The 14,500-nt window shown below is 36.7% G+C and overlaps 1 protein-coding gene across 5 annotated transcripts in view; it reads left to right on the top strand.

The window, feature by feature from the left end:
• LOC129764224 (protein amalgam-like) overlaps positions 1-14,500 on the top strand; it is a 238,800-nt gene that overhangs the window by 72,354 nt on the left and 151,946 nt on the right. The window lies entirely within an intron of this gene.

Here is a 14,500-nt window from a genome sequence, read left to right as displayed (position 1 = left end):
TTGTGTGGCCTTGCGTTATCCTGATGCAACACAACACCTCCTCTGTTGGCCAATTCTGGACGTTTCTGGTCAATCACCAGACTCAAACGGTCCATTTGTTTACTGTAGACATCTCAATTTAGTGTATTGCACTAACAGAAGAATATAGAAAAAGTATTAAAAATTAAAAAAAAAATAAATGCACGTGTTTTCCTGTTACAGTATCGGTACCATAAACAACATTCACAATTTCAGCGGCCTGGCTCGAATTTTCGCATTCATGAAAGAAAAAGTGTAAAATTTAGCAAATTTTCTATTTGTTGAGCTCCATTGTTAAAACCCTGTAACTCACAACTGGATGGAACAACCAAAAAACAGCAAAATATTTTTTTAGTGTGAAATGTCACCTTTACAAAGAGCCTAAATTTGGAATTGTAGGATCGATATTACGCGCGATAATGATCACTAAAGACAGCTATGAAGAAAATAATGGAGAACTTCATCCCCAACCTAATATATATATATATATATATATATATATATATATATATATATATATATATATATATATATACAGCCATTTCATGCCAAACTGATATCAATTTCCCCCCCCCCCTTTTTTTTTTTTTCCAAAAATGACTTTTTTCAAAATTTCATAACTTTTGAACTACTGGACCGATTCGAATAAGTTATATATCAAATTAACGCTAATAATCTAATCGCTAATTAGCACTATAACACTCGCATTTGAAATTTGTAGTTAATGATTGTATTTGTTTTTTATGCTTTAACTGGTTTTGAGACAGAGGACGCTATATGTTTTTTTTTATATTTTATTGAAAACTGAGGTTTTTTTACATAACATATCCCAAAATCAAAGATAGCGTCTGTAACATGGTTGTATTATCAATTCTCATTATAATTTCTAGACCTAGACTATCATGTTGCACATAGAGACCTGGAACAATTTCGGTGATTGCTTTTGTATCACATAAATTAATTAGATTGATTAGATCCTGGTAATACATCTCTCTTGGACTATAAGGAGCGATTCCACATCAAATATGCCGAAAAAAAGCCGATCAGCTACCCAAAATCATGATTTTTATTATCATAAGAGCAATTCTACTTACAACTGATTTTTGAAAGAGCGTATTCAAAAACATTGATGATTATTTCCAAAACATCGTAACTAAAAATCCAGATGTCTGATCAAAATATGATGTTTGACAAAATTGTTGGAAAGTCAATGAAATATTTAGAAAAAATAACGTTTCTGATACACTGTGAAATATCTTTCTTGGAAATTTAATTTGATATTAAAAAAAATACATCTCAAATCATCCCACATTTGATATTTTTTCTGTATTTTTACTAGCAAGTACTTTGTGAAATCATAAGCATTCTAAAGAAGTAACATACAAAATTACAACAAATAACGATCTAAATGTAAACCTACAAATAACGTTTTATCCTAGGACCAACCGTTCTCTAAAAAAATGGATTTCTGTCTGTCGGTATGTCTTTCTGACTTTCTGATTCTTATAGACTCGGAAATTATTGAACCGATCGTCGTGAAAATTTATATGTAGTGGTTTTTGAGGCCGGAGAAGGTTCTTACGATAGCTCGAGACCCCTACTCCCTCTCTAATACAAATGAACCACAATTTTCTGCATAAAGCGCGGTTCACATACAACATCCGCGTCACGTTCACGTTCCGTCACGTCACGTTGCGTCAATTATTCTTCCATGCAATTCCTATTGAAGCATTCACATACACCAGCAACGGCAAGTCGAAGTTGCCGTTGCCGGTGTATGTGAATGTTTGCATAAGAACTGCTTGGAAGAATAATTGACGCAACGTGATGGGACGGAACGTGAACGTGACGCGGATGTTGTATGTGAATCGCACTTAACTTGGAAACTAATTGAGCAAATGAATCCAAATTTGGCATGTGAAGGTAGGAGGTAAAAAACGATTCTATGGTAAATAGACACCATAGGAGGAGGAGTCATACCAATGAAACATAAATTTCTGCATAACTCGAGAACTGGGCGTGAGGATTTTTGGGTACGAGAAATGTTTCTATGATGGTATGATACCCCTCCCTCCTGCAGAATGGAGTGGGAGTCCCAAAAGAATATTATATTTCAACCAACCATATCCCAACCACTAAATGGACGATTTTCGAGGTTGTGCATACCACCCCCAACAACAAAACCTACTCTTATGAACAAACACAAACTCTGTATTCATCAGAGTCAACATGGTACGTCTTTAAGACAGACTGATTGCACGATGAAAACAACTTAGAAAACACGCCGGTCATATAATATGTTTTTCCTGAATTGTTTTTAACTTGCAATCAGTCTGTTTCCCTGTAAATGCCAAACCAAGTTACAGGCAAACTTGGTTTGGCATTTATACATTGAAAGACGAACTTGAGCAAAGATTGGACCAAAGCATTGCCCCAAAAAGTTCGTAAAGTCTGCTTCATTTAATATTGGAACAAATTCTTTTGCTCATTGTGGCGCTCCTAGTGGACGGATTTGGAAACTTTTTTCACCCACGTGTCGGGAAATTCATTACCTTTCACCATGTATTTATGTCATAACACCAAACGATAGCATTTTGTAAACAACCGCCGTGGAAGCCGAACGGAGAGATAAAATTGTGCACAGTTTTCTTGAAAATCCATTGTTGTCGGCATCTAAGCTAGCTAAACAGCTTAAAATGCCCAGACATACCGTATGGCGTGTTATCAATCAGTACAAGGAAACATTGACGACGGCTCGGAAGCCGCATTCGAAGCGTCGGAGTGGAACTGTCGACCGGAAACTGCGTGGGAAAGTCATCAAGGCCGTCAAGAGGAATCCCAATCTTTCGGACCGCGATTTGGCCAATAAGTTCCAGGCCGCTCACAGTACGGTGCGACGAATTCGTCTCCGGGAAGGAATAAGGTCATTCCGAGCCAGCAAACAGCCAAATCGGACGCTGAAGCAGAACAATGTGGCCAGAATCCGTGCTCGAAAGCTGTACGACCAAGTGCTGACCAAGTTCGACGGATGTATTCTGATGGACGATGAGACCTACGTGAAGGCGGACTTTGGGCAAATCCCTGGTCAAAAATTTTATTTGGCGACGGCTCGGGGGGATGTACCTGCAAAATTTAAGTTCGTGTTTCCGGATAAATTCGCCCGCAAGTACATGATTTGGCAGGGGATATGCAGTTGTGGACAGAAAACCAAAGTCTTTCTCACTGACAAGACAATGACATCAGAAGTCTACAAAAAAGAGTGCCTACAGAAACGGATTCTGCCGTTTATTCGTGCCCACGACCGTCCAGTAATGTTTTGGCCGGACCTCGCAAGCTGCCATTACAGCAAAACGGTTATGGAATGGTACGCAACGAACGGGGTCAGCGTAATACCGAAGGACCTCAACCCCCCAAACTGCCCCCAGTTCCGGCCGATAGAGAAATACTGGGCAATCACGAAGCGGAGGCTTAAGGCAAAGGGAAAACTTGTTAGGAACATGACTCAAATGAAGAACTGGTGGAATCAAATCGCCAAAACGGTGGACGAAAAGGGTGTGCGCCGCCTAATGTGCCGTATTACGGGAAAAGTACGAGAATTTCTTCGAAACAGCAATAAATAATTTTTAAAAAAATTTTTTATGAAAGAGTAAAGAAAATGCTACATTTGTATGAAAAACAAATTATGAATTCGTTAATAAATGACTGAACTACACGCAATTGTTTGTGTTCCAATATTAAATGAAGCAGACTTTATTTCCACAATATACCGCCAGCATTCACACCATCTCTACCACAAACACATGAAATCGATTTTCGGGAATAACGGTAATTAAGAAACAAAACAACACCATTGATGGATCGAATATTTCGAAGAACTTGGGTTCTAGTGTGCCCAACGATATTTTCTAGGTTATTGCACGTCCAGGAAGGTCAAATAATAATTGGCAGTCAAAACATAATCATATCATGAAAATTAAAAAGTGCTCAACAGTCTTCTGACCATCAATCCAACTACTGTTAGAGGATCAAGCATTTCATCACGATTACGACATCTTGCTACAGGAACACCGATACAGAAGAAAACAGTAGATTTTTGTACCAGCATCGATCAGATGAATTTCGATACCTCTCTGCTCTCGAACTCCGCAAACAACACGCTTCTGGATGATTCGAATACCGAAATCACTACTTCCGCCACTACCACTACCGAACACGTTGCCACTGCTACTACCGTCGCCACCTCGGTTCTTCCCACTACATCCAACGTCATCATCACTCCCACTGCTGCTGCTGCTAAGAATATCGCTTCAGCCAACACCACCGCAATTGTTACATCTCGTGCATCTACTGGTGCTACATATGCCGCAGTCACTGCTGCTACCGCTTCGATCAGCACTGGTAATTCTTCCATGAACCCGCCGACCGTGTCACATGCGAACGATCCGATCGTCCGTCGCCTGAGAGTAGTCAACAAAAACCAGTATCCCCGAGCTCCGAGAACGAACAACGACGCAACCCAGAAATCATTCTACATCACACCATTTCATAATGAACAGACTGAAGATGACATCAAGCAGTACCTCCGTGAAACAATCAATGCTGACGCTGATACAATCGAATGTGTTAAACTAGTCCCGAAAGGTAAAAACGTGAGTGAACTGACATTCGTGTCATTCAAGCTATCCGTACCAACTGAATTAGTAGCTCAGGTTAGCGATACTTTCTACTGGCCTGAAGGAGTAGAAGTACGAGAATTTCTTCCAAAAAACGACAAATCTCCTTTGAATCTACGACCACCTTTGTTACTAGCGTGAATGAAAGCGCAGTTGTAGCGCCAGTAATCTCGACTCAATCAAATGAATGCACTATTTCTCGCTCTGTGTCTGATCAAATGTTTTGTTATGAAATTAAACAACGCGACATAAGTGATTTGGAAATGAAAGTAATCGTTGAAAAGATTTCCAAGAATTTTGTTAAAGTTGGGTTTCAAAACGCTCGTAGTCTCCTAGCAACCATTGACAAATATCGACTGTTTTTTGAATTTTCTAAGCTAACAGTAATTGGGATTGTTGAGACTTGGCTGAAACAATCCAACACAAATAAATCTGTGGAATTGAATGGATATAATATAGTTCGATCGGATCGTTACTCGAAGACAAAGCAACGAGGAGGCGGTGTAGCGTTGTATGTGAAGAAAGGTATGAAATATTCGGTCGTTGCTCGATCTAAACCTGGGAGTGAAATCGATTTTTTATCTTTAAAACTTAAATCTGTCAATCTTTTGTGTGGCATTGTTAACAGGCCACCAAATAGTGCCATTGGTTTGATGAATGGGATTTACGAGCTGGTTTCAGACATTTCATCGACAGAATCTAATATCATGCTGATGGGAGATTTCAACATCAATTTACTTGATACTGACTTGCCGAAAACTCGCATATTGTTCGACAACCTACATTCGTTAATCTTTAAAATTGTTCCCTCATCCCCAACATGCCATAAACGTGGATGTCGCTCGTCCCAGATTGATTTTGTGAGTGGAAACTGTCTAAGTAAAGTGAACAATTGTTATCAGTCGGCGATGGCTGGAATTAGTGATCATGATTTCTTATGTGTGGATTATCGCGTTAAAAATAAGAAATTACCACCTGAAGAACACTGGTATCGAGACTATAACAAGATTGATCTTCATGCATTCACACGTGATCTTAGTCACTCGAACTTCAATGCAATGTATTGCTGTCATAATGTTGATGACAAATTGGCTGTTTTCAATGATTCACTCCTTGCAGTGATTCCGAGACATGCACCAATTACGAAAAAACTAATTCATGATCCTTGTGCCCCGTGGATCAATTCCCAAATTCGACGATTGTTTAAGAACAGATCTGAAGCTTATGCATGTTGGAAGCAAGATAAAGAAAATGAAACAAAATGGAACACTTTTGCTCGATTGAGAAATATAACAAACCGTCATATCCGTTTATCTAAGCGAGAATTTTTCACTTCTCAACTGAATGCAAACCTTCCAGCAAATAAACTATGGCACAATATAAGGCGACTTGGCCTCAAACGAACTCCAACTGGATCCCCTGGAATTGACGTTTCAGCAACGAGTTTGAATAACTTTTTCGTATCTCATTATGTTCCGCGTACTCTTATCGAGTTTCCTTTAGAAAATAGTTTTACTACAAATTTTTCTTTCCAAGGTATTACCACAGATGAGGTTCTTACTGAAATTACATCTGCTTCATGTAACTCGGTTGGAAATGATGAAATTCCACTAAAAATATTAAAGATGTCTCTCTCAGTAACGCTACCGTACATTACTGATATTTTCAATTGTTGTGTCACGACATCAACTTTCCCAAGCATGTGGAAAATTGCTAGAGTAGTTCCGATTGGAAAGGTTGATAATCCTGTAAACGAGTCAGAGTACCGACCAATTAGCATACTGCCAGCCATCTCTAAAATTTTTGAAAAGATTCTTTCAAACCAGTTGAACGAATATTTAAATAGGAATGAACTACTTTGTCGCTTTCAATCAGGCTATCGTAAAAACTGCAGCACTACGACCGCCTTGATAAAAATTGATAACGATATTCGACGCGCACTGGACAAAAAGATGTTAACTGTATTAGTACTGCTTGATTTCAGTAAAGCGTTTGATTCTATAAATCATCTGTTACTTTACAAAAAACTTGCACGCTGTTTTATGCTGCATGGATCTGCTGTTGCATTGATTTCAAGCTATTTGTCGAACCGCTCTCAATATGTTGACTTCAACGGTACAAAATCTGATATTGTCCAGGTTGAAAGTGGCGTACCTCAAGGATCGATCTTAGGCCCTCTACTATTTTCCATGTTCATAAATGACCTGCCTAACCGTATGAACCACTGCATGGTTCACCTGTATGCCGATGACTGCCAGTTATACCTATCAGGTAAGCTGAATGACTTAACGAACATTGTAAACATGATCAGCATTGATATTGAAAATATTATTTCTTGGAGCAATAACAATGGACTAATCCTCAATGCTTGTAAGACTCTAGCTATAATTTTTAAATCAAGACACATGGATGTACATGGAGCTCCGTCTGTCAAAATGGATACCAAGAACATAAGTTACTCCGAAGTTGTGAAAAACCTAGGCATCTTAATGGACAGTAGCCTAAACTGGAAAGCTCAGACTAATGCAGTGTGTCAAAAAGTGTACTATGCGATGCAGACCTTGGTGGCTCTCAAACAATTTACCCCTCAGCATATCAAATTGAAACTTGTTCGAGCATTAATCATTCCACTATTTGAGTATGGAGATGTACTTTATGCCAAATCAATGAGCGAAAATTTTCGCAAATTGCAATTGGCTTTTAATTCAGTTACCAGATTTGTGTATGGACTCAATAGATTTGACCATATCTCTGAATTTTCAAAATCAATCCTCAACTGTAGCTACAGCGAATATTTGGATTTCCGAACGTGCACTATGACTTTTAAAATGCTAAGAAATGCCCCAAAATACTTGGAAAACCTTTTCGTTGCGTCATCACTTCCACGAACTCATAATTTGCTACTCCCAAGATGTGAAACAAATATTTTGAGAGTTTCTTTTGAGCATCGAGCAATAAGGCTATGGAACAGCCTTCCACGAACGATCAAATCAACAACATCATTCCATAAATTCAGAAGAGCGTGTAAAATGCATTTATGTGAATAGATTCTTTATAGATAGCGGTAGTAATACATACTTTGAGAACCATTATTAGGTTACTTGTATTATGAATTTTATAGAAATAAATAAATAAATAAAAAATATCATTGAATATTTGACCACGTATTGATTATGGAAGAAAGTGAGACTATAGAGAACAACCAATGAATTCAAAACTACAAACTATTATTATTATCCTGAATGGTTTTATTTTCGAATTTATTTAATTATTTTTTTATAACAAGCGGCTCAATTTAAAAACCAGCTCCAAAAAATATGGCTGAAACATGTGTGCTACAGATTATAATGTTGCCACATTATAATCTGTACCAGAAGGGAAAAAATTTTTCTCATCTGTACTTTTTCTTCAAAAAATCTGTACCATTGGAATAATTCATTGTACAGAAAAATCATGAAATATGAAAAAATATTCATTTGTTTACTAGAAAATATTATATCATTTATATCTAGATATATCTATATCTAGATTTACTTACTACAATACTAGTACTTATGCATTAACGTCGCCGACAATTTTTTTGCGTAATAAAATTTGTTCTGATGTCATACAAGGAGGGCGAAGTCACCATCTATCAAGGAGACAGCCCCAAACCGCCGAGATGACGCAATCGAAGTTGAATTCAATGTACTTTAACATTTTCTAGCCTCGAATCACTCGTGTTTTTTTTTCTTTATTTATAATATTTATAGCTAATAGTTTAGAAAAAAAAACTGTTTTTAGCTACCTATGCAGTGATCTTGAATTATCAGTTGGCTAACACAGCCTTCTTATTCTAATTATACAAATGTTGCCTTAATCTTCTCTTAAATAATCTTATATTCAAATTTTTCATTTCTAATGGTAAAGCATTATACATTATAACACCTTGATAGAACAAATTTTTAGAAGCAAAAGTTGTTCTCGGACCAGTTATGTACATAAGATCTTGTATTATGCGAATGTACCGTAGATACATACACTAGTGTTACGTTCGTTTTGATCAAATTATGACGTATTTTATGAATATGCAACAACATATTATATCTACATAAAAGTTGAACGGGAAGAGTTTTTTCATCATAGAGCTCTATCGATGGAAAACGAAACGGTTGGTTGCGGATACATTTGATTACACGGTTTTGTAACACTTTTAGAGGCTTCAAATGAACTTCACCTGTACATCCCCATAAACAGCTCATATAAGCAAGGTGTGGCATTACAAAAGAGTTATACAATTTCCAGCCAGTATTTTCACTAATAAATGGTCTTGCTTTCCGAATAGCAAATACGTAAGGTGTAATTTTCTTTATAATGTGAGCTACGTGGGTTTACCATGATAAATTTGAATCTATCATCAATCCGAGATAGTAAACAGAATCTACTTTTTTCAAGGGCATCGAATTAATACTCAAATCTATTGAAGCGGTACTATTCATAAGCATATAGCAAGATTTTTCAACATTCAGCTTTAACCTGTTTGTAGTTAACCATTGTAACAGTAGGTTCATATCAAATTGCATAATTCCTTCCAATTCTTCAATTGTATTGGCCTCATAAACAAGACATGAGTCGTCTGCATACAACTGTAAGCGACCTTTTGGAGGCAGATTCCACATGTCGTTAACAAAAATTAGGAAAAGTAATGAGAATGAGTAATTGAACCTTGCGGGACGCCTGATTTGATTAATCTGAATGAACTATAACAATTATTAGTGAAAACGTACTGTGGTCTCTGGTCTAGATAAGTCTTTATCAAGTTTAATGCGGATCCTGTAAATCCAATCATTCGAATTTTTTGCAGTAGTATTGAATGGGATATACGATCAAATGCTTTTCTTAGGTCCAGAAATAGACATGTGACTTTTGAACCTTTATCTCTTACGCTATATATAGTATTCATGAGCTCGGCAGAAGCTGTTATAGTGTTCGATTTTTGCAGAAATCCATATTGGTTTGCGTTTATAATTTTATTCTCGAGTAGAAATATTTTCATTTGTCTTTCTATAATACTCTCAAAAACTTTTGATGTCGCGGGTAGGATAGATATTGGTCTAAAACATGTTTTCGATGTACAATCGCCTGATTTAAATAGAGGAATGATTTTAGCAACTTTTAACGAATTAGGATAAATACTATTTCCCAACATATGGTTTACTAATTTTGTCAATGCTGTTGTCACAAAATGTCTCGTGCGGTAGAGAAATTTCACTGATAAACCATCTTTTCCAACTGCTGCAGTACGGTTGAGGTTTATGATGGTTTGTGCAACGTCTGATTCTTCAACTTGTGTGAACTGAAATACATTATTGTTGTCATTATATTTAGTGAAATGTTGATTTAAATGTGATACATTGACATACCCTACATTTATGAAATATTCATTAAAAATTTCAGCTATACGGTATGCCAACTCAATTTTGTTTGATGATGCTTATACATAGTATTTCTAAGTTTAGATTGTGTACTATCATTCAACAAAATTATTCCTCTCGAAAATTTAAAATTCACGCGCGGAAAAAATCTGTACCAATCTGTGCTTTTTGACGAAAATCTGTAATCTGTACCGTACAGAATCTGTACCAAACATATCTAGAAAATCTGTACCTTTCCAGATATATCTGTACATGTGGCAACACTGGTCATAATGTATAATCTATTCCTGGATATTTTTTTTTGAATAGAAAATTCTTAGGCATTTAAAAAAAAAGACAAAAAAACCAAGAAGGAAAAGTATATCGTTAACTTCCAAACAATGTGATAACAATTATGAACAATGTTTTGTTATCAATAAGTGACAGAAATGGACTGAATCATATCAGATTGGAGTTGGGCAGATTTGAGTGCATAAATCTTTTAGTATGGTTTTCTACTCTATTCATCCGTTCATAACTTTATTTTTCAAAAGAAAGAATATACATTCAATGAGAAAATCATAAACCTGCAACCGAATAAAAATACCTTCAAACTAGCCTGTTTTTTATTCAATGGAAAAGAATGAACATCACCATCAATCAGGTAAGGGTGGAAAAACTTCTTAAATATATTTTTGTACGCAACGCCACTTGCATATTCTACATATTTTTTCATTTAAAAATAACTTCTGATAGGTATGCAATAAGTAAATGGCTATATTCACCGATATCAAATACCCCTTAATTTGGAAGGGTACATCAATTGCGATACATTTTTAATTACACTAAATTAATGTAATTTTTCCAACAAAAATAAAGGCTTATTATTTTTCAACATTCATGAGAATGATGGTATTAAAATGCATTTATTTAAGATTATAGCTAACTCAATGGAATTTGTTGAAGTTTGTTGCGACCTTGGCAATATTGATTCAAGCATTGTATAATATTCACAATTAAACGCGACAAGGAGAATCAAAATTGGAAAATATTCGATGTAGCTACAGTAGGGAAAAGGGGGGAATTTGGACCACCTAAGCAAATCGCCTAATATTTCCAAACCAATACGGTCTAAATAAAAAATGCCACATTGTATAGTAAGCTACACTTGTTTTCTCTCAATCAATAATGTTTAATTATTACATCAAGCTTTAAACTACCAAATATATCATAAAATAAAAGAGATGATTTTTGGACATTAAAATTTGATGCGGGGTGATTTGGACCATCTGTGGGGTGATTTGGTCCAGTATGTGTTTTATCGAAAAAAAAGATCAAGGGGTTGTATCTAAGACACGACCGCATATTTTCGACGTAGAACTACGAAATTATATTATGGAATCCATTTGTTTACTACTTCGAATATTATTTTAGAATGCATCGAAATTTTTGTAATTGATTATATTCTTCGTTACAAATAAATTCCAGGATTAGGATTTCCAAAATATTTGAACGGAAAAAATGTCAATGTAAAATTCCCTCTGAAAGTATTGCACCATCTCATGTTTACGTAGTTCTCGAACCGTTAAAGTTCGTTCACCTCTAGTATCTTTAATGACGATTTTCCCAAGCTTCTCAGTACAAAGCGAGTACAAAAGTACTCAACACCAAACATTTCTCCCGACTTGCATGTATTTACAAATCGGATTCACTCAGGCACATTAATTTTGAAGTCCGTGTTAGTGAAACACAACACAGAGGGAAAAAGTACCCCCGACTTGCATGTTTTGACGAAACGGATTCCCCCAGGCACATTAGAATTAAGAAGTTAGATTTAGAAGTCCGTGTTAGGGTAACACAGCTTGGTGGAAACAAAAATACCCCCTACTTGCATGCATATTTGCAAAGCGGATTTCCACAGGACAATGGGTTTTGAAGTCTGTGTTGGGGAAACCGTAAATCGGGCCAATCAAAACATGGCAGTTAGGACGATTAGATAACACTTGACATTTTACACAATTGTTTATCTCATGAAAAATAACATTTTATGATAGACGCGCAGAAATATTTCCCATCACTTGATGCAAACATCTCTCCGATCTGTTAAGAAATGTTCGAGTTATAAACATTCGAAATATGGGTAGGGTTAGCACACAAATCGGCAGAACAAATGTATGGGAAAAAAGAAGTTCTTCCAGTTTTCATGAATTTAAACCGTTTAGAGATAAGCGAATTGTGCTGTATAGCATATCAAACAAATCTTAGAGAATTTCCGATTCGATTGGTATGCAAATCTCGAGAATTTATTCACAGTGAAAATAGTTATTAACGTTGACTTTATTTCATAAAAACGTGACCTGTTTTCTGATTTGGCACCCTTCCTGAGAGACGTAGTTCTACGTCAAAAACATACTTATGTTTATGAAAAGTATTTTGGAATAATGTTACTATCAGTAACAGTGTTCTGGGATCGATACCAGGTGTCTTGGCCAGATTCCAGACCAGAAAAATTGGATTGAGACCATCTCGAATTCTGCATGGATTTTTTCACTGTTGTTCGAGCATTTTCGAACACATTCGATGCTTGGTCAAAGAAAATGCGTTCTTGATGCCCTGCTTTGCTCTTTCAGGCTCCTCCTTCTTCCAACGTTGTCCGCCCATCCTATTTTTGTAATTCAGCGACATCTGGAATCAATTAGACCTAACAAAAACCTCAAATATGTAGGATCAATTCACCCCACAAAAACATGTCCATGTCACCCCACACAACATGCGAAAATTGAAATGCAATTAATTTCATTTATTGTTATCAAACTTACAGTTTCGCTGCATCAAATTGTTCCTCTTCTGTAGGCGAACAGAAGTTTACTGAACAATACACGAAAAGTTTGTTTAATCAGCGGGAAAAACCTTAAAACCACGATAGGAAAATTCACATTTTTTTACAGTCAAAGTGCTTGCTGTGTTCATGCTACCATTTCCTTCCACCTGTCGAATTTTACCAAAGTTTTTTTACCGTTAGTTACATACGGTTAATTAATAAAAGAAGATGACATTATAAAAAATCCAAGCTGAGCCGTACTTTTTGAGATAATGGGGTGGTCCAAATCACCCCGTATGTCCAACTCACCCCGTGTTAAATTTCACTAAACGCATAAACAATTGAATACAATTGGTATTTATGATGTGCTTTTAATATCAGTGATAATGTTTTCTTCAATTCATTCTCGTTTTATTAGTGGTGTGTACAAATATCATCATTAGAAGTTTATTAAAACACAAATTCATTTTCTTATCTCTCCATCTTTCTGAAAACTAATGGAGTTGGATCAAAATGTTCGTGTTTTTTGTTCAATTGCAAATATTATTTCTTCTAATTTTACATCAAAATGGAAAATATTTGATCGCTTCCAATAAATGAGTTGTCTATATGAAGTCTCCAAATCATATTCATAACACGAGAGGAAAATTTGAACATCCCGCTGGGGGGTAATAATTTTTCACAAAATGTGAAACACAAGCATCGTTGGAATCGAACAATCGAGTTTATAAGATATAAATCACATTTTTTACAGCGCTCACCCACACATACACTAGTTTCTGATTTCTTTGCAAGAAAGTGGCGACCGTCACAACGACGGCTGCATGGAAAAAAAGAATCGTCCGGCACATGCCAACTGCCAACATTATGAATAATGTATCCATATGTGCTCTGCTCCTGCTATGGTATGCACACGAAGGCTCACACACCCCCACATGCACTTCAGAACAAACATAACACTTTCGCCACTGTGTTCTCAGGGCAAACACTCGGAGAGGGGTTGCCACTAGTTCACGGTTTTGCTGATGAATCGGGCAAGGGTTCTCCGGGTCAATCTGGCTGAGTGATCTGCTGCTTGCTAAACGCTTTCAAGTATCGCACGTGCCGATGGCACGTGGCCCGAGCGCAATTGCCTAATGTTGGTTTTTCCGAAACTAAGATGTTGTTTTTGTTCCCGCCCTCTCGGAATAGGATGGAATTGATTGATCCATGTCGGTTTTGAGAAATTGAGAACCATAAACCGAAAAGTGAGGGTGATTTTGAAGATTCTTTTAAGCTCGTCTTTTGGTTGCCAATAGTGTTTCTGGTGTCAAGAGCGCAATTTGATATGTTCTGCGAACCATGTCGAGAGCACAGTGCGATGTTTTGCGCTTCGGCCAAAAGGCACGACGACTTCTGATGCTTGTTATTAATTCTCAGGAATTGAAATGTCACGCCAAGCGGTAATCAATTGGTTTCGTAGCCAATAAAGCGAAAAATTCGCTCTGTTCAGCAGAATCGGAGGAATAAATCAAACCGCCAACTGTAATGGCCGTTTCCCAAATGCAGGAACATTTCCTCGAAGAACGAATGCAGTCGGGACAATCTTTCTTTTC

This window comes from Toxorhynchites rutilus, chromosome 2 (genome assembly GCF_029784135.1).
Source record: "Toxorhynchites rutilus septentrionalis strain SRP chromosome 2, ASM2978413v1, whole genome shotgun sequence".
Taxonomy (NCBI): domain Eukaryota; kingdom Metazoa; phylum Arthropoda; class Insecta; order Diptera; family Culicidae; genus Toxorhynchites; species Toxorhynchites rutilus.
This window is presented reverse-complemented; position numbering and strand designations above follow the sequence as displayed.